This window comes from Crotalus tigris, unplaced genomic scaffold (genome assembly GCF_016545835.1).
Source record: "Crotalus tigris isolate CLP2741 ecotype Arizona unplaced genomic scaffold, ASM1654583v1 scf7180000024117.2648584, whole genome shotgun sequence".
In the NCBI taxonomy this organism is placed as follows: Eukaryota; Metazoa; Chordata; class Lepidosauria; order Squamata; family Viperidae; genus Crotalus; species Crotalus tigris.
Genome location: NW_024100394.1, coordinates 1,816,872 through 1,836,939, shown reverse-complemented (window position 1 = coordinate 1,836,939; position 20,068 = coordinate 1,816,872). Strand labels below are relative to the sequence as shown.

Sequence of the window (20,068 nt, the reverse complement as noted above, 5' to 3'; positions counted from 1 at the left end):
CATCCCAATTAACTCACCAGAATTCACTCTTTAGATGGTACCCTTTCCAGATTGTTCCAAAAGCTTCAAAACTGCATATGCAGTTCCTAACTCATTAAATTCCTTCTTTGGGTGGGATGAGACAGATTGCAAGGGAATAGGATCTCCTGCCATGGGCAGGGGATTGGATAAAAGATTTCCAAGGTTCCATCCAACTATATTATTCTATGTTCTATGTACTAAAACTGAACTTTAGAAGAGAAAATATTTATAGCTCAGGGTTGAACTATGGGGTCCTCAGTGGTCTTTGAGCTTGGTTGTTTTCTTGCAGACATTTCACTACCAAACTAGGAAAAATCATACAGCATTCAAAAGAGACAATAAAAAGCTAAGAAGGAAACAAAAAGACCTGAGCACATGCTCTCCAACCATCAGCATCCGAATAAACAAGGATTAATAATACCAAGCAAACAATCAAGCAGGACACAAAATCAAAATCAATGAATTATCAAGGAGAAAACCACATCCCACCAACCTCAGCAGGGCAACAGGGAGCAAATCCCACACTCACAAACACTGATGATGTTACCTAGTTTGGTAATGAAACATCTGCAAGAAAACAATCAAGCTCAGAGAGCACCAAGGACCCCATAATTGGACTTTGGTTTTACTTATAGGGTACTGGCCCCCTTGAGCTTCCCAGCTGAAATAGCAATTGCGATATGATATCCCATATTTAAGCTCCACATTCTAGCTGCTATGACAGTCTAGTAAAGTTATACTGAGTCAAAAATGTACTAGGATCACAGCAAGAGTTTTTCTGCATCAAACACCATGCTTGACAGCTGTGTGATGAAGAAAAGTAACTGAGATTCCAAGGCATGCTTTGCTTTCTCCTTCATTTCACTGGTTATACAAAAGGCACTGCAAATATGTTACTGTTTCCTATTTTGCCTTGAATCCTTCTGGTTGTTAATGGGATCCAGGGAATGAGGTATTCTCCTCACTAGAAACTAATGCATTATTGCCTAGGGCACCAGTTTAATTATTTAGGGACCAAGCATTAAAACATAATTGTTTTCCTCTGAACCTTCACCAGCAGCATTCTTCTTTTTTCTCTCCCTTCCCTTAATTTCTTTTATTATGCTTACTCATTTCTGCCGGGAATTTAAATTGTTTCACAATTTTACAATGCACAAACTTCAGCCAAGAAAGTAGGAGGATAAATGGGTTGGTGATTACATCCCTCCCCATTCCTCTCTGTCCTCATTTCACATCCCCAAATAAGGCAGAAAAGCTCCTTCATGGAAAGGGGAAAAGCAAAAGAAAAAAGACTTTTAAAAATCCTTCATCAAAATAAGTCATCATAGTCTATTTAATGGCATAATCTCCTTTCCATCGGTAAGTAAATATTGGATAAAAAAATAAAATGTTATTTGATAGCACATGTAAAATCTTAGTTTCTTTCTGATTGAAACTCATGTCATTTCACATTACTGACCATAGGCATGAACGGTCTTTCATGAAATGTATATCTACTTGGTTATCAGCAAAACTCATATGAAATTGTGGTCTGCTTGAAATTCTGATGTTGTCTCTTCAAAGAATAATCACAAATTATCTCAGATATACGAGTAATAATCCACTAATATATCAGGCTTCTGTCCAAGAGGTGTTTTTTTTTCTAGAATGGAAGAAAGTACAAGGTATTCCTAGAAGATAATTGGAGGCAGAGGAAATTTGTAGTATTGTCCCTGTAAGCCTGGGGGCGGGGTGTCATAGCCTGTTTGGTCCATATCAGTTTTCTTTTAGCAAGCTGGACTCTACACAGGCACTTAAGGATACAAGAATGTCTCTTGAGTAGCAAAATAACAGAGTTGGAAGGGATTTTGGAGATGTTCCAGTCTTTACTCAAGTAAGAGATCTTATACCAAATGGTTGTCCAATTTTTTATTAAAAATGTCCAGTGTTGGAGTACCCATAACTTCTTTTTTATTAAAAACGTCCAATGTTGGAGCACCCATAAAGGCAAGTCATTCCATTAATTGTTCTAGCTATCAGGACATTTCTTCTTAATTCTAGATTGGTTCTTTCCTTGATTAATTTTTATCCATTGCTTCTTGATTCTCTATTGCCATTTGTAGAAATGCTAAAGAAGCTATAACAGAAGAATTTCTGTTACTGCTACATATCCAATGCAAGATCTAGTTATAATGAAACAGAATTTTAAATATGTCCAAAGAATGGCACTCCTTAGATATCCCAGAGGTGCTTTTTGATCTGCATGATTGAGACACACCTTAGATGGAGTAACATGAAGTTTCACTTACATGCTTGGTCTCTAGTTTGTCATAATGCTGGGAATCAATCTCTCTCTTTCATTTTTTTTCTCTCTCAACAAAATAAGTTCAACTGTCCTCAGCTAAAATCATTGAAATGTTGTCTTTCATCCTGAGTCTGCAGTATTCTTTTCTGTTGATGACATTGTACATCTGCTCTACCTTAAGAGTGCATTTTCATAGTGAGGACAGCTTGATGCATAATCAGAGCAACAGAAGCCTATCACCTTTAATAGGAAGTGACCCCTAAAATTTGCTCGATCATTATCTGTTGATTGATAGAAAGGAAATTTTAAAGGGAGACCCTAGAAATTGTATTACTGTTAATACTTCAAATCGGCTATTGGCATAGACATTCATGGAGGAAAATAAATTGCAGGACTTATCAAAATCAAGAAAAATATGACCTTCAGGTTAGTCTTTCATATTTTCATAATAATGCATAAATACTAGATAAGTAACACAAAGAACAAACCTAAACAGTAAAAATACTTGGGATAAAACTTAAGGGAGGGAATATTAGAGATTTGTTTGGGAATGACAGAGATACATTTAACAGCAGAAGAGCTTCTTCCAAATCAATTTAACCCTTGATGTCTCCTATGGGATCATCTGGGATGGTACCAAAGCATTTATGAAGGCTTTGCTAATCTCTCTAGCATCAAGTAGGCAGAAAGCCATGTGGAAACAGAAGGATGTATTGCTGAATGATCTGAAACAATTAAAATCAAGGCATCAACTCAAGCCAGTTTGGACTTAGGACAAAAAACAAAACCAACTAGATTTAATAGAATAACAGAATTGGAAAGAGTAAATAATAAAATTCCGCTTCTTTCTCAACTATTTCAATAAAGGCAATGTCAGATAAATTGTTGAGCTGTCTAAAAAGAATAAGATACAAAAATTATTACCTCGGTCTGGAATGGAACCAAACAAGTTCCTGCAATGTAAGAGATGATAGGATAATTTGTTGACTATCATTCCAGATTATTTAGTAAACAGACCAATCTGGAGAAGATTTAAGTCAATTTGAAGAAAAATTAGCTTACTGTGAACAAAAATAAAATCCTTAATCAACCCATAATGGTAGATATCTTGGGGTGGAAGTCCATCTATAGGAGTCTAAGCTTTTGATATTGAGAATTTATGCTCCAAATGAAGATCAAACAGCATTTTGCAAAAGATTTATGGATAATCTTTTGGAATTTTTATATGAAAATTGGTGCCTTCTGGGAGATTAGAACAGAGTGGCTTCGCTACAAGAATAGTAAAATAACACAAAAAAACTAAAATACCAAATACTTTTTTTAAATTTATGAATGGATAATTTGGAGCTTGATGTGTGTAGATATAAAAATGGAAATTCAAAAGAATATATTTATTCTTCTGAAAAACATAGATCCGTCTCGAGAATAGACATGATTTTGATTTCTAAGACACTGGCTAATATTGTTTACAAAGTGGAGATTTTCAAGTCGTAATTTTTAACTTTTAAAAGGAATCCTGGGTCTTTTAGGTGAAGATTGAATGAGAAGTTATTACAAAAAGAAAGGTGTGGTCTGTAAAAAGAAGTTCAAGGAAGTTTTGAGAATAATCTTAATAAGGGCACAGAAGTGAGGAAGGTTTGGAATGCAAATATAAATTTTGTAAGAGGTTATTTTATACAATGCAATAGTGAATTAAAAGGAAAGGGCAAGAGAAAATACAGATGATTTTGGATGAGATTTTAAAAAGTATGAATTTTAAAATAATCTCTAAGGATGAAAGCTATAACTCCTCAAATTAAGCTTTTACTGAGCCAATTGTCTATGTTAATAGTGAGACAGAGGGGAGAAAAGATGAACTATCCAAAACAAAGAAATTTTGAATTTCAAAATAAACCGGGGGGGGGGAGAAAAAGAACAGAAAGTGATATTAAAGTTACAAGAAAGGACTGCTCTGATAACCAATGATGTGAATGTACGAAAGTACATAAGGATCAAGAAATTTCTTCAGGAAAATCGTATGAATACTTGCATAAACAGAATTTACCTAAGATTATAGACAATCAGAGACTAACTTTGAATGGACCTATGACAATAAGGGAGCTTTGTGAAGCTATCAAAAAGATTAAAACAGGAAAGGTATCGGATCCAGAAGAGCTGATGGCTTCTTATTACCAATGTTTTGAAGAGGGGCTTTTACAACCATTTCAAAAAAATACTAAAGACTATTTTGCAGAATGGGAAGATTACTGATATTTGGAAGGAAACTAATGTAATCTTAATACCTAAACAGAAAGAAGATTTACTTTAAGGATAAATTATTGACCTCCATCTTTGTTAAACAATGATTATAAATTGCTAACTATGATTTATTATGATTAATATGATTATGCCATTGCTTACTATGATTACTGTGTCCAGAAGAGGCCAGACAGCCATTTGTCTGGAACGGAATCGGGTTTTCTGCTTGAACAGAGGGTTGGATTAGAAAACCTCCAAGGTCTCTTCCAACTCTGTTATTCTGTTAAAAGTTGGCTGAAAAGCTGAAAACAATTTTAGAGGATTTCATTCGTGAAGATCAGTGTGGGTTTTTACCCAAAAGATAACTATTTGATAATATTAGAAATGCTGTGAATATTCTGGAATATTTGCAGCAACGTAATGAAAACAATTATCCACTGAATTCTTAGATGCAGAGAAATCCTTTGACAATTTAGACTAGATTTTTGATTTTTTTTTTTGGTTTGGAATCTTAGAATATAGGAACCTTGGAGAAAGCACAAATAATTTGTAATGGAGAACTAATAAAACCTTGTGAGATTCAAAAAGGGATAAGACAAAGGAAAGTACATGAAATCCAGCTGCTTCCATAAAAGGAATTGTTAGCACTAATAATCAGAAAACAATAGGCAGCCGTTATATAATTGTGTCCACTTTTGTTTATTATGGGACATGCGGTATTGAATAGCAATATAAGACAAGATCAGAGAATTATGAAAATGAAGATTAAAAAAAGATTTTCATAAATTAAGGGCATTTGAAGATGATTTAGTGCTAATTTTAGAAGATCCACTAGAGGGAGTAGAAGCATTAATGGGAAAAATTAAAAGACTTTGATAGTTAATAGGTTTCAAAATTAATAACCAGAAGACAAAGATGTGAAAATAATGAAACCAAAATATCAAATAGAAGTGAAGAACAACCTGAAACAACATTTTATCATCGTGGACATGTAAGAAAACTAAACAGTTTTGGAACCCAATACGTATTTGATACAGAGGAATTTAAAGATAAATATTCAATTGACTAATGGATAAAAAGTTAGAAAGAAATCATGTAAGATTATTTCAGTATATAATTACAGCAATGAGATGCAGAGAGTCAATTAAAAATTAGCTACCAGTCCTACCAAACTGGTATGAACCGGTTGAATCCCACCACTGGTGTTGCCACAAAGAAGAGGAGTCAAGCTATTATCCAAAGCACCTGAAGGCAGGACAAGAAGCAACGGATGGAAACTAATCAAGGAGAGAAGCAACCTAGAACTAAGGAGAAACTTCCTGACAGTTAGAACAATTAACCAGTGGAATAACCTGCCTCCAGAAGCGGTGAATGCTCCAACACTGGAACTCTTTAAGAAGAGACTGGACAGCCATTTGTCTGAAATGGTATAGGGGGTTGGACTAGATGAAGTTCCAAGGTTCTTTCCAACATTATTATTATTATTATTATTATTATTATCTTGGATGAGAAGCAAAATGTCTTCAAGGAAAAACAAAGTCCAATTGCCTTTTGAAAAAGCACCTTTTTGTCAATACGGTATACTTTTGACTTTCCTATTTCCTCTTTTATTCTCAAAAATTTTGATGGTTATCATTATAGGCTCTGGAGAGCAAGCTTCAGAATAACTTGCCTTTGCTGATAAAACATCAAACACAACTGAAGACTGATAAAGGACAATATTTGTAGCTTAGGATTGAAATGAGGGGTCCTTAGTGCTCTCTGAGCTTGGTTGTTTTCTTGTAGACCACGGATGTCAAACTTGCCATGTCACATGACGTGTCTCAATGTATCATGACTTTTTTTTTTTTTTTTTGCATTGCTGGAACTGGGGTGAGCGCGGCCTCCGTATGATGCAACCGGCCTGTGGGCTGGCAGTTTGACACCCCTGTTGTAGAAGTTTCATTACCCAAACTAGGTAACATCAGCAGTGCTCTGATGATTTTACCTAGTTTGGGTAATGGAACATCTGCAAAAAAACAACCAACCTCAGAAAAATCACCAAGAATCCCACCATTTAAGACTAACAGCCAGCATACTATCTAACAAAAAAATAGCTAGCCAGCACCTCATATTTCTTATTTATTTATGCATTGGGCTGAAAATTTATCCTTTGATTGTAAAACACTCTTTCATTTTTTTCCCTTGCTTATTTTTTTCCCAAGAAGTACTAGTCAGTAGTCGTAAGAAGTCTAATCAAGGGGGTGCAAAAGATCACACTGATTTTGTGCTATCTCTATCACCTTTTTGCCATGATTTGAGATAACCCGTCTAAGGGCAGATTTCAAACAAAACTATTTTTCGGTACTTAACACCTATGATATTAAAGGCCAGCATTCTTTTGTTTGTACATTTCAATTTTCTGTCATCTGGAATAATAATGACACCTTCCTTTTGTTTTAGAAGAATCTATATATTGGTTCCCTAAAAATCTGCTATGGCATATGATTTCATCTGCAAACTTTTCAAGGCATCCAATTGCTAGCTACAATTTCAACTTGCTAAAAATTAAAATCCAATCTGTCTTCCTAGAAAGTAATCCTTTTCTTTTCTGTCAGCAATATAAAGCAGAACATGAACCTCACTTTATGGACTGAAAAGCACCACAGGAATAATTGAAAAATAAACATGTTCCTGAAATATAATGAGGTATGCAATTTGTCTTACAATTCACCCTTAATAATGTTCCACTGTTTGGTTTTCTACTACTTCTGATTTTGAGAGTAAATAAGTTGATAAGTTGACATATTTTAGAGGTCATCTCAAATGAAAGCTGCAAAACCAAGGTATCATAGTTGTTTATTTTATGCTCATCTCTCACTCTTCCACACTCTAGACTGAGAAATAAAATTTAATCTTAAATGTTATCCACATGTTTTAGATTTAATAACTGACTTACATCTGTTCTAGTTTGAATTAATTTAAGAAGATAATAGGTGATCAATTCCCACTATTTTATAGTGACTCTCTTATAATTTCTTTCATTGATTTGAATTCAGACATTCAATGTTTAGAGTAGAACAATGACCAACTTATTTCTCAACAGGTTTCAAGATGGAATCTGGGTCAGTCACCAGGACCAGAGATTTACTCTTTCGAGTTTTCGGACTCATGCTGTAGCCCATCTTAAGGGAACTTCTCCCTACTGGAATATACGCTTTGGCATAAGTCTGAAAGCTTGGAAGAGTAAACTTCTCATCCTGGTGGCTGACCCAGATTCAATCTTGCAACATTATGAAGTATTAATACCACTCTACAATGCCTTGGTAAGGCCACACTTGGAATACTGCATCCAGTTTTGGTCACCACGATGTAAAAAAGATGTCGAGACTCTAGAAAGAGTACAGAGAAGAGCAACAACGATGATTAGGGGACTGGAGGCTAAAACATATAAGGAATGGTTGCTAGAATTTGTGTGTCTAGTTTTAACGAAGAGAAGGACAAGGGGGGACATGACAGCAGTATTCCAATATCTCAGGGGCTGCCATAAAGAAGAGGGAATCAAGCTATTTTCCAAAGCACCTGAAGGCAGGACAAGAAGCAACGGGTGAAAACCAATCAAGGAGAGAAGCAACCTAGAACTACGGAGAAACTTCCTGACAGCGAGAACAATTAATCAGTGGAACAGCCTGCCTCCAGAAGCAGTAAATGCTCCAACACTGGAAGTTTTTAAGAAGAGACTGGACAGCCATTTGTCCAAAATGGTGTAGGGTTTCCTGCCTGAGCAGGGGGTTGGACTAGATGACCTCCAAGGTCCCTTCCAACTTTACTACTACTATTATTATTATCCTGGGACACGTATATTTGTCTTCATTCAATGAGTTTCCTTCAAAACAGTCTTTGCAACACTGCATAGAAAATCTTCTGTTATCTTTGTGCCCTCCAAATATATTAGTACAATAGTTCTCAAATATTAGCTAATGGTCCTGTTGGTTAGAAGTTCTGGGAATTGCAAATTTAAGCATTTGCAACAGCAACAAGCTAGGAATAGTTGCCATATAGCATTTATTTTAAAAGAAAAAGTAAAGTCATTTTTGTTGCTAAATAGCACCTTGGAAAACAAATGGTGTTTTGGGTGTTGACTGCCAATTTTCAAATTTCTCCACCTGATACAGGAACATAGAACCCAGAATAATAGGATGGGAAGGGTCCTTGGAAGTTTTCTAATCCAACCCATTGCTCAAGCAATGCAAAAGTTTAGGCATGCCTGGTCAAACTGTATATTTCAGTGAATCCCTAAGTCAAAAGAAGCTCACCCAACATGTGCCTGATACAAAACACAACCTCTTTCCAATACTTGGAATGTCTGTCTGCTTACTTTTTTATGTGCAATTGTTTATAGATTTGAAATAAGAAAATAGTGAATATATCAAATGCAGAAGCTTGGGCAATCTTCCAAGTGATTTGGTGTTTCTTTTTTTTTACTCTAGTATTTTTAATAATATCCAAGAAGGGGACTGAATTATCTACAGTTAACCAGATAAAAACAATTCCCTGGGTGAACAAATAGACTGTGACAATTGTTTTGTCTGCCATCAACAAGTATGGGGTTTGCTAAACAGCTGTCTCAGCATTTGGAAGCAAAGATAATTCTATATACAAAATCTCTAACTGTTTTCAGCCAGCAATTTCAACTGTGAGAAGCATTGTTAAGAAAAGGCAGTTACATGGAATTGTTGAAGTCTGAAATACGAAGAAAAACTGCTAGAGCAGCCTGCAAAATGGTTAGCAGTGAAAAACAGAATCTACAAATCACTATATAATGAGCTGCTGAAAAATTTAGTTGACAACGGAGGAGTTGTCCAGAGATTTGCTTATACAACAATAATATGCGTACAAGAGATATGAAGAGGAAATGTTTTCTTTAACTTCACCAAAATTTACATAAAACAAAACCCCGATTAAATCCAAAACTCTTTGGAACAACAATTGAGCAACAATTCAATCAGAAGGGTACACAGGTAGTCCTCGACTTACAACTACTATGGAGCCCAAAATTTTTGTTGCTAAGTGAGACATTTGTTAAGTGAGTTTTGCCCCATTTCATGAGTTTTCTTTCCATAATTGTTAAGTGAATTACTGCAGTTGTTAATTTAATAACATGATTGTTAAGTGAATCTGGCCTCCCTTTTGACTCTGTTTATCAGAAAGTTGCAAAAGGGTCATCATATGACCCTGGGACACTGCAACCATCATAAATATGAGAAGTTGTCAAACATCTGGATTTTGATCACGTGACCATGGGGATGCTGCAATGGGCGTAAGTGTGAAAAATGGTCATAAGTCACTTTTTTCAGTGCCGTGATGACTTTGAATGATCACTAAATTAACTGTAGTAAATTGAGGACTACCTGTACAAAGTTTGGTACCTGCTATGTTCTCTGTTTCCTTATGTTGAATCTATAAACAACTGCACATCAATATTAACCATTCATTCAAATTTTCAGAAAGTTGTTATGTTCAATTATAACTTTAAAAAAATCAACATTTTGTAGAAGATAGTATCAGAACATTTTACTAGAGTGTTTACACTCTATATTAAGACTCTGAAATCATTTTAAGATTTTGTTGGTTTTCTTACTTTTCACAGGCTTACCCATGGAAGTCAGATAAGGTGTATATTGCAAGGCTAGCTTCTCCTTAGATAAATATATTCTCAGAAATGTTAGAGCAGGGGTCCCCAACCTCCAGTCCGTGGACCGGTACCGGGCCGTGGCATGCCAGCAACTAGTCCGTACAAAAAAGCAAAGCCCTATCTGTGGGATGCAGGGAGCATACAAAACACACTCTCCTTTCTCCACAGAACCGGTCCCTGGTGCCCAAAAGGTTGTGGACCTCTGTGTTAGAGGCCCTAAAAAAAAAAGAAATGAAGTTCCCTGTATGTATCAATAAGCTAAGAGGTAGAATAACCACATTTTAAATAGGCATCTTCTTCGCCTTTGTTTTTCCAAATCCTCCTGCAACCCAACTCTAATTGCTATGGGAATTGTCCCTGGGAGAGGGTTCCTTTGCAGCAGCATCACCACCAAACCTTAAAAGGAATACATTTATTTTAATACACTCTTCATCTACTTCAGATGATAAGTGTTATGTTGGCTTTAACCCTGTGTTGAAAATTTCTGCAACGTCTTCTCTTATTTACTCTGAAGGAAGAGGAATTGCTTTCAGAATTCATTACAAAACAAATTCTTATGGGTGTGGTGTGACTTTTTTACATTTGTTAAGTTGCAAAGTAGCCAAGTGGGCGACTCCTTCCTCGTATAATGTTTCCCAGCATCTCCAAAATTATCACAACTACAATTAAATCCTAAGGGCAAACTTCACGAAGAGGCTCCTCTGGTTGGCTTTTTAAAACGTAGAAGTCCCAGCACCTACAAAAAATTCACAATTATGAAAAGTTGTTCTTAAGAAACCCTTTTCCAATAATCAAATGAGTGCAGAAGAATCACACACGCACAAAAAAAAAAAAAATAGAATGAAATTCTCCCATATCCGGAGAATAAGATTGTGATACTAAAACTATTTTTTTTTAACAAGAAAAGAGAAATTAGGAGAAATTGCAAGATTAATTGCTTTCCAATCTTAGGTGGGTTACAACCTTGTATTGGTGATGGATTGGTAGTTGGTTGTTTAAGTTAAAAACACTAAGATCAGTGCAAAGAAGCTGCCAAAAGTCTGGAAAGGTTATCTATCTAAATGAGATGTGTAGCATACTTTCTTTTATGCATACCTTCTGTACTGTACATGGCAGTGTGACATAATGGAAGTTCTGTATATCTCTCTAATAAATTAAGGGAAGGTGGGCTGTATACAGGTAGTCCTCGACTTATGACCACAACTGAGTCCAGAATTTATATTGCTAAGCGAGACATTTGTTAAATGAGTTTTGTCCCATTTTATGACCTTTCTTGCCACAGTTGTTAAGTGAATCACTGCAGTTGTTAAGTGAATAACATGGTTATTACGTGAACCGGGTTTCCCCTTTGTCTTTGCTTGTCAGAAGGTTGCAAAAGATGAAAACATGATCTCAGGATCCTATAACAATTTATATAATAAATATATAAATATGAACCAGGTGCCAGGCATCAAAATTTTGATCAGGTGACCATGGGGATGCTGCAATGGTCATGATTGTGAAAAATGGTCATAAGTCATTTTTTCAGTGCTGCTGTAACTATGAATGGTCACTAAATGGACGGTTGTAAATTGAGGACCATCTGTATGCCATCTGGAGAATTTCTACTATCCCTTCTTGCGCCACCACTCAGTGCTAGGACCTGCATGTCCTCTAGAGCTAATATACTGTACATGGTCATCTAAACTGTAATGGTCCATGAGTTCAGACAGGGTAGATATTTATTTATTTGATTCTTTTTTTTTTTATCCAGTGGGCTTTCATGACTAAGGTGGGATTAGAGCTCACTGTCTCTAGTTTCTAGCCTGGTACCTTAACCACTAGGTCAACCTGGCTATGTAATCATTTTCTGTAAGAAAGAAAAGTGTCATAATAAGAAAACAAAGTATAATTTATTAGAAACATCTATAATTCTGGATATGAGATATCAAATAATAACTACACATGTATGCAAAAGTTCTCCTGTAATCTGCTACTTTTGTAATTAATTTGACAGCCTTTCAAGGGATGGTGTGTTGTTACCTTGCTATTTCCACCTCTACGGTTTTTAAAACCAGGCAAAGCTGCAGTATAAGATGTGGTTTCATTTTGTGCACATAATGCACTCACTGGAACCTGCATCCATTTTTCTTGCATATCTGTTATTGTTGCTGACTGTCATGCTCTATGTCAGAAACACAGTGCAGGAGTTTCAAGAGTGGATTGGATTTTTTTATTTTTTATTTTTTTAGGCAAAGCCACCTGTTTCAGAAGTTTGACAACTCTCCAGGAAAAGGTGCCATGTTTTTTTTTTAATTGAAAATTTTATAAACTTTTTACAATAAAATACCTCCCCCTCTCCCACCCACAGACAAGAATGTTTTAAAATAAGAATATCGGAGAGTGAGAGTCTTGGAGAGTGAGAGCATTGCTTTATAATTCTAATTGGCATTGCTTTATAATTCTAATTCCCACTTTTTTCCCTAGAGTCCTTTCCAGTGCTACTGGAATGACCAGGGGTTAGAAATTAGACCTCTGCCTACAAGGCACCAGTTCAACCAGTAAGCTACAGCCCTTTTCTTCATCTCAGAAATGTTGGTGACTAGTGCCCGGAGAGCAGACATGGAGTTTGTGGGAATCAAAAGAAATGGTTATATAACATTTTGTAATTTACTACATTTTCCCATTGGTGGAACTCTTATCAATTTCTCAAGGAAGGAAGGAAGGAAGGAAGGAAGGAAGGAAGGAAGGAAGGAAGGAAGGAAGGAAGGAAGGAAGGAAGGAAGGAAGGAAGGAGCCAGTATTTCACAGTTCTTCTGAACCTACTAAAAAAATAGTAAGAATTCAACAGCTTCACTATTGTATGATTTTTATATCATGGTAGCTGTCTAGTACAAAAAGGCTGTTGAAGCCAAAGAGCCAGGAGAAGGATGGGGGTGAGTGGGGGGCAGTACCGGCCAAAATACAGACCAACTCATTGAAAAAAGACATGTGCAGTCAGACCAGACTTTCTTTACCTGCATGAGGGAAGAGGAAAAATGAGAAGGCAGACAGTTTGAATGGATATCACCATCCCAGCAGCCCAAGGGTTGGCTGGAGATGGCTTCATCCCTTACTGCCATCACAAAATGGTAAGTAGCCCATCCTTGCACTGGGACAAGCAAGATGTTCAGATTAGCCCCAATTACAGCCCACGTGATGTGTTGTATATTATGCTACCGTAGCTTATTTGCAAAGAGTTTGAAAACTTTAGCTGGTTTACACTGCTTATATGTGGAGCTTCTTTCTTAAAATATTTTCACCAGTCAGAAACACCATTGAGAAAGTTGCTTTCCATTTTGATTTTGCAAAAACAAGTGGGTTTTTAAACTATCTCTTAAAAATATAGAAGATGTATGGTAGAAATCAGTTCCTCATATTGTCCTTCTTTAAGCTCATATAAATTGACCCTAGATACTCATTGACCTTAGAGTTTTATACCATCTACCTGTGTTTCATTTACTTGTCAAGTTTCTGCTTCAAAAATTATTTATTCATCCTGAGACATAAATTTTCTTGATCGCTTCTGAACAGCTGTCAGATAACATTTTATTATTTGGTATCTACTTTGTGTCCATATCAACTGTTGATTCCCATCTCAGGGGACAAAAGCTTCGGGATTTCTCAAACTAGGATCAACAAAGTAATTTGGCTGTCTGGTTCCACTGGATGCTAAAAAGGAACTGAAGCCTAGTACTAGACTTTCTTTAATATATTCAGCTCAAGTTGGCAGAGATGATCAGACTGGACGATAGAAGGATACCACACTATGATATTAAATTTAATGATGAACTGGGAGGGGGGAAATCTTTTGGCAGTTAGAACCAACAAAACTTCTGTACAATGCATCAGCTTAAAGAACTGTAGCTTGTTGAAGAAAGGAAAGTGTCTATAAACAATAGGGAGTGACTCAAGTCAAAAAGACAAACTATACACGGGGTGAAGGCCACTGAGCAATTGTTTTATAGGCATATCATCATGTTGCAGGCTTAATTCATAATGGCAATACCAATGCAAAAACATCAGCTGCTGCAGGAAATTACGGCATTGAGCTCTTTGTAGCAGGGTGCACAAAGAATGGAGGTGTACCAGTGTTTGAAGAAGTGAATTATCTGGTAAAGATCTTTGTCTCTCCCTTTCCACCCTCTTTCTCCTCCCCTCCCCTCACCCCACCCCTCACACCCCACCCCACCCCACCCCATCCCATCCCATCATCTGTAGACAATTGTATTTGTAGAGGAAAGATTAACTGCATCCACACTAATGCTGAGAAATGTTTCCTCTGTCTAGGTCACCTAGAATGTTGAAAAATTGAAGCCATCTACAGAAATTGAAGCCCTGGCTGTTCCCAGTGATAGAAGGCTGGGCCATTTAGACCCATCTAGTCAGTTCCCAGTTTGCCTGTCATGGATCCTGCCTCCCCATTAGGGATAAGACCTTTGGATTTCATCCATTAGGAAGTTAACCTATGGTGCTGGGCTGCCTGTAGAGAGATAAATATGTACATAACCTCTGAACTGAAAAAGTTGATCTTAATTTATATACTGTAGTTCGTTGATTTGTTTAACTCATTTTGCCTTCTTAATTGGGTCAGGGGACCATTTGCTAATGCTTGGTAGATAAATTTATTTGGAAAAAAATGTTTTCATAACTCACATATTTAAATAAATAAAAGATTAATGGAGAAATTAAATATTTTTTGTTTTGTTTTGTTTTCAGTGAGTTTATTTGTTGGTCCTCAGAATGCTGAGGAACTAGAACTCAGCAGTGTGTGTGGGGGAGGAAGGCTGACCCTTTTGTTACTTGCTGGCCTTCCTTTTATTAGTTTATGGAGTGCTCCCACATGGGAAACTTCCTTGACTATGGCAATACAACACAAAAGGCCTTTTAGTTTGTGTCATAAGAAATAATACAGCTGCCAGAGTTTTCAGTTTTAACTTTTGTACTTGTGCTATCTGAGTGCCATTCATATTTACCAGGCAGCAAACTTTATTGAAAGCTGTGGGATTTTCTTCCAAGGAATACAGATACGAATGCACTATTGGGTAAAGCAATGGAGACAAGCTAGAAATATATGCAGCAAGATCCTGTAGCCATTCAATAAGGAAAGCCCATGAAAGCTAATGGAATTGTAAATGTGCATCGAACTACAGCCTCAAGGCTCATCATAACACCCCACTAATCATGAAGATATCTCACTAAATATTTTTTAAAAAGAGCTGTAATGGCACAGAGGTTAGAATGCAATTGTGCAGGCTAACTCTGCCCATAGCCAGGAGTTTGAAGATGGCCAGCTCAAGGTTGGCTCAGCCTTCCATCCTTCCAAGGTCAGTAAAATGAGGACCCAGATTGTTGGGGGCAATTATGCTGACTCTGTAAACTGCTTAGAGAGGGCTGAAAAGCACTGTGGAATGGTATAAGTCTAAGTGCCATTACTATTGCTATTAAGAGGTATGGTCTTGTGAGGCAGCTTTTCTTCTTAGCCCACAAGAGGAGCAGTGAAATTAATCTGTAGCTTCTTTAGTTAATTTATATTAGCTAGATTATTTTTTTAAGTCTTCCCCTGAGGTAGAAATGATCCTTCATAATCTTGGTGATCATAAATCAGGGATTAAAATAGTTCAAGTTCCTACAAGCCAGCTGAGGCTATTGCAGGCAGATTCTTCCTCCTGGTCATGGATCACTGTGTTTCATATCCATTTTGTTTGGGCCTGTATGGGAAATTGGACACTTGTTTTCCATAGATAGCTAGATGGATGGATGGATGGATCAGTGGATGGATGGATGGAGATAAATATAGATTAGATTAATAAATAGATGATAGATAGATACAGAGAGAGAGAGAGAGAGAGAGAGAGAGAGAGAGAGAGAGAGAGAGAGAGAGAGGATAAATGTAGAAGCTAGATAGAAATGTGTGTGTGTGTGTGTGTGTGTGTGTGTGTGTGTATTTTCTGAGGTTTTCGCGGGTGTTTGTATATAGGTCTTTGGTTATTCGGGTTTTCTCCCGCGTCAAATTGGAAGTGTCTTGGTGATGTTTCAATGAAGTCTCATTCGTCATCTTCAGGCTGGTGTCGTTGGCTTCGTGCTTCTAGAAGCATGAAGCCAAAGACACCATCCTGAAGATGACGAATGAGACTTCGTTGAAACGTTGCCAAGACACTTCCAATTTGATGCGGGAGAAAACCCGAATACCAAAGACCTACATACATATAAGTTTTTAAATAAATTTTTAGTCTCAGTGTTTTAGTTTATATATATATATATATATATATATATATATATATATATATATATATATATATATATATATATATCCAAATTTCTTTTTTTGTTTATATATCCAAATTTATATATCCAAATTTCTTTATATATCCAAATGTTCACTTTTGGCAATGGTTCTGGTATTTTTAAAGTCAATACCAGAACCATTGCCAAAAGTGAACATTTTAATAACAGAATAATCAGAGAAGCCATCGAGATAGAAAAACACCCACACAGCATGAACAAGCGAGATGATACCTCCCTCCTACCAGCCATTTGGAAACCTGCCCTTATTGACAAACGACTCCCTAACACAAAAAATGATACCAGACCCACACTCACAAAAACCACACAGGATGTCACCACCACACATCCACGCAAAAAACAAACCCAAAGCCACACCGATGATGAGGCACGACCACAAACCAGAAGCCAGACCACAGCTGCATCATTAGCCACTTTAAACCCCTCCAATCCATACATGAAGCAAACTGACACCCTCCATGAAGATGAGGCACGACCACGAACGCGAAGCCAAAAAATAGCAAGGCAGCCCAAAATCTTAAACCCCTCTGCAACTCAGACTAACCTGAGCACAACCAAACAGAACACTCCCCCAGCCAATCAGAGCACAGCCAACCCCCCAGCCAATCAGAGCACAGCCAACCCCCCAGCCAATCAGAGCACAGCCAAGCCCCTAACCAATCAGAACACACCTCCACCCAATCAGAACACAGCCAAACTCCCACCCAATCAGTTCATACCCCCACTGGCAGAAACAGCTAAGACCACACATTGCTACTCGAAGCACGAAGCTGAAAACACCAGCCTGAAGATGACGAATGGGACTTCGTCGAAACGTCGCCAAGACACTTCCAATTTTACGCGGGAGAAAACCCGAACAACCAAAGACCTACATACAAACACCCGCGAAAACCTCAGAAAACAAATACACACACACACACACACACACACACACACACACAAATAGTTTTGAAGATATGAGTCTCAGGTATATTCATATTCAAAAACTAAAACACTGAGACTAAAACTTTATTTAAAAACTTAGCTTTCGTCAGCGTCTGCTGACATCATCAGAGTTCTAGCCAGGATTGAGAATCACGTTCTTGTAGTCTTTGTGATGCCAAGCATTTGGCTAACAGGGCGGAGGGAGCTGAATAGACCGGTAACACAGTCATTAGCCAAATGCTTGGCGTCACAAAGACTATAAGAACGTGATTCTCAATCCTGGCTAGAACTCTGACAATGTCAGCAGACGCTGACAAAAGCTAAGTTTTTAAATAAATTTTTAGTCTCAGTGATCTGTGTTTTAGTTTTTGAATATAAATAAATAAATAAATAAGCATTTTTCCCTTGTTTAGAGCTTTTATTAGTTTGATAATTTAGCAACAGAAAGAAAAATGATCCTAGCCAATAGTTATTTCAGAAGCTTACAGCTTCTAAAACATTTACCAGTCTATTGGATACCCTAGCAGTGTAAAAGCAAGTTGCCAATTATATAATTGGAAACAATAGACCAAATGCCCCCCTGGGGGGCACCAAATTCTCCTTTCAGAGGCTTCCCTCATGCATTTGTATTTAGTGTTTCTCTTCTAATTGGTGATTCTGCCCTAGCTTCCAAGATTACTAGACATAAATTCCTAATAGCTATATAGTTTACTGGTACAAAAAGAAAGAGAATTAATGAAGATAATAATGAAGATAATAATGTAGCAACTTGCAACCGAGTGGGATGAAGCAGGATGGGAAAGATCAGAAGTTTACAAAGAACTCCCAAGACAACATAATTAACTATAGACTTTCTGTCAAGTGTTAATATATCATGAAAGGTAATGTGAAAAGATCCCAAAGAGTTGTCATTAGTAGCGAAAAGATGCTTAGATTCCAGTGCTTGCACAAAGTGCGCTCTCTCTCTCTCTCTTTCTTATTCTCTCTCTCTCTTTCTCCTTCTCTTTCTATTTCTCTCATATTCCAAATTAAATAAGGAAAAGAAATCAAGATTTTTTTGGCCACTGTTTTGAACAAAGAAATGCCTATACTCTATGCTTGAGTGCATTCTGTAAGCGTCACCAAAAACTGAGAAAATTTATGAGCAGCCAGGGACAAACGTTTTGGGTTTCTTTTCCTCCTTGTCTTCTCATGTAAACTCAGATATGGTCTCTACTACTCCGTCCCAGACCGTGTATCTAAAATCATTCTATTTCATGCATGCTGCCCATTTTTATGCTACTTTGCTTTCTTCAAAATATGTTAATGAAGGACTTGCGTGTTGAAGAGTTTGAAGCATTGGCCATAGAATTATACAAATTGCAGTTTCACCTCATTTAATTTGCTGACAGTCGTGCAATAAATCAGATTTATTTATTTATTTATTTATGTATTTGGAGCCATATAAATAATTCAGTTGCTTTGTTTCAGTAATTGCCTGCAAATATTCTTCACATATGAAAGCTGTTTGTGTGTAACTTGATAAATACACGACACTTCTGAGGGGCAAAATTGAGGGGAAGAATTTCCTTCAGTCCATATGTTTGAAACAAAGCAACCTATTTCTTATTTCCTGGATGAAATCTACAAAGTGGGACATAATTGTCCTTTGCTTTGCACAATGCTCTGTATCAGTGGTTCTCAACCTGTGGGTCGGGACCCCATTTGGGGTCGAACGACCATTTCATGAGGGTCACCAAACAACGCAGTCTGCCATTTTTTTCCCCTTTTCCTTAGCTGTGCTACTCCCTTTTATGAAAGCCAATAGAACAGACTCTCTTGAATAGAGTCTAATTCTATTGGCTTTCAAAAGCCAATAGGAATTGTCCAGGCTGTCTCTGCCCTGCTGGGCCTGCCAAAAGTCCCATTCTGCAAATGGTGCTGCAGTTGAGTAGTCCCCGACTTACGACCGGTTGAATAGTCCTCGACTTACGACTGGTTGGGGGGTCGCAGCATTAAAAAGGTTGAGAACCACTGCTCTATATTTTCCTAGTGAATTCTTTGCTTAATAATGCAACAAAAAAAATATGAGAATTGTGTGTTGCTTGGTTGGGAGAAATAAGATACAGAAATAAAAGTGAGTTTTCACACTTTATTCAACTCACCAAACAAATTTAGAGACTGAAATCACTAGAGACATTTAGAGACTAGATGAAATGGACTTAAGATTGAATTATTACTACTGACTTCTTAGTGTAAACATTCTTATTTGTCCCTATCACAGACATTATAACATATTATAATGTTATAATTATAATGTTATCCCGGGGGGGGGCCGGGATACGATTGGGACATGCTTTATAAATGCACTTATTTTATTGTTTTATTGTTATATTTATTGTTTTAATTTTGTACACCGCCCTGAGTCCCTAGGGATTGGGCGGCATATAAATTTTATTAATAAATAAATAAATATTCTGACACTATGGACTCCTTGGTGCTCTCTGAGCATGGTTGCTTACTTGCAGATGTTTCATTACCCAATTAGGTAACATCTTCAGTGTTGGTGAGTGTGGGGTTTGCTCCCTGTTTATATATAGTCTTGCCCTGCTGGGATTGGTAGG

General features: G+C 37.0%; 1 long non-coding RNA gene across 1 annotated transcript; it reads left to right on the top strand.

Annotated features, from left to right (window-relative positions):
• Window positions 1-1,249: 1,249 nt before the first annotated feature.
• Window positions 1,250-14,807, top strand: LOC120298623. The gene is made up of 3 exons (XR_005554156.1): window positions 1,250-1,380; window positions 7,141-7,231; window positions 14,526-14,807. It is a non-coding gene; the product is annotated as an uncharacterized LOC120298623 (long non-coding RNA).
• Window positions 14,808-20,068: the final 5,261 nt, after the last annotated feature.